Here is a 2,240-nt window from a genome sequence, read left to right as displayed (position 1 = left end):
AAAAAAAAAAAAAAAAGGTTGAAAAATCAAAGTCGGCTTAGTCTTCTTCACCTTGCATAAGCAACCGTCTTTTTTTAAATAATATTTGCACAATATTTATAAGAAAAACCTAGGCTCCGTTTGGTGGAGTTTTCAAAATCTAGTTCCACACTCACTTTTGAGTGTGGTGTTTGTTTAGGGTTTTCAAATCATAATTCTACACTCATTTCTCAAAACTCAATTCAAAACATAATCATTACTTTTCAAAACTCATAACCAAACACATAATTCAAAACTCTTTTCAAAACTTCATTCAAATCAATATTTTAAAAATATTTTAATTTTGTTAAGATTTTAAATATTTTAATATTTAAATATGTTACGATTTTTTTAATTTTTTAATTTTTTTAATTTTTTTAATTTTTTTAATTTTTTTAAATATTACGATTTTAGTTTTTTTAATTTTAAAATATTTTATAAAAATAAATTCAAACTCTATTTTATAAAAATATTTTTAAATATTTTAATTTTTTTGTTATGTATTTGGTTATGATTTGAGTGTAGAGTTGTGAAAGTAGTATGGAGTTTTGAGTTATGTGTTTGGTTATGAGTTTTAAAAATAATTTTTTAATTGAGTTTTGTTTTATGTGTTTGGTTACGATTTGAGTATAGAGTTGTTTTTAAATTTAAAATATTAAAATTTTAAATTATTTTAATTTTTTAAATATTTAAATTATTTAAATTTTTACGATTTAAAATTTTTGAATATTTATTTTAATTTTTTACTTATTAAATTTTTTAGATTATTTAAATTATTTAAATATTTATGATTTAAATTTTTTGAATATTTATTTTGAAAAAAAATTATTTCCTTTGTAGTATTTTCAATTAAAAAATTGATTAATGTTATTTTTTGTTAATAATAAATTTTTTTAATTGAATTTTAAAAAGAGTTTGGTTATGAGTGTTGATCAAAATTTTCAATAATGTGAAAGTAATGTGTTTTGTTATGAGTTATAACAATTTGAATTAAGTTTTGAAAACTCTTTTCAAAACTCATAACCAAACAAATTTTCTTACTTCACATGTCAAATCAAACTTTCAAAACTCAATTCTACACTCAATTCAACACTTTATTCAAAAATCATAACCAAACAAATTTTCTACACTCAAATCATAATTCTAAAACACACAAACTCAAAATACAACTCATATTCTCAAATCATAGTTACAAAACTCTACCAAACGGAGCCCTAGTCTTTTATAAATTTTATACAAAAAAATTGGCAAAAATAATGTGATAATATCAGTATTATAAATAAATTCATCTTCAATAATATTTTATTGTAAAGTAAAAAATTCATAAAAAATCACATCATTATATATAAATATTTTATTTAGATAATATTATTCATTTTAAACATCTCATATTCTCCCTTCTTCTTTTCTTTTGTTTTTTTTTTTCCCTCAAATAACACAGTATTACTTCCGATGCTAAATTATTGACAAAAATTAAGTGACTACTTTTTTCTGCAATATGCTATTTTAGCATTGTTACCCTAAAATGTGATGCCACTACAACTCAATAAGGTCAAACTTTCTCCATTCCCCTCAACCAGCCAAACCTCGTGGTTGCCACCTCCCCCACTCAAACAATCACCCCCATCACAATCACCACCACCTCTTGCTCCTTTTCCATTCCCATCACCTGACACACGGCTACACGTGCACCACTGTTGCCAATATACCTCATCCGCTACCACCATCACTAGATAATTCGGATCTGCTCTCTCGCAAGTCTCTGTACATTTTGGAAGCAGAGCATGCAGCAAAATCGAGTAATAGATTTTAGAAAAAGAGAATTTTTTGTGCCTTGAATTGAACTATCTCGAATGGCTCAAATTTGTGTTCACCGATCGACCGGATGAACCACTTGTCTATCGCGATTAACACATTATTGACCGCAACTATCAGCCATTTTGACAGACGATCGGCCAAATGATCGGCAAAATAAAATTCGAGTCAAACTTAAATTCGAGATACACAGTACTGCTCTTAGAAAAATTCCAATTTGATTAGACCATTCTATCACACTAACAAAATGTTACTGTTGGCCACTGTTGATTTTTTTTTTTTTGGGTACTTGGGAAATGTACCACTGTTTCCCACTGTTGATAATTGACAGATCAATAAATAAGAATTCTGTTAAGGCAATGAATGAGGTCCATAACACCTAAGTTGTGTTAGGCATTGTCACATTG

This window comes from Camellia sinensis, chromosome 7 (genome assembly GCF_055761805.1).
Source record: "Camellia sinensis isolate YWXY chromosome 7, ASM5576180v1, whole genome shotgun sequence".
NCBI lineage: Eukaryota > Viridiplantae > Streptophyta > Magnoliopsida > Ericales > Theaceae > Camellia > Camellia sinensis.
The sequence above is the reverse complement of the archived record's forward strand: the minus strand, read 5'-3'. Positions refer to the sequence as shown.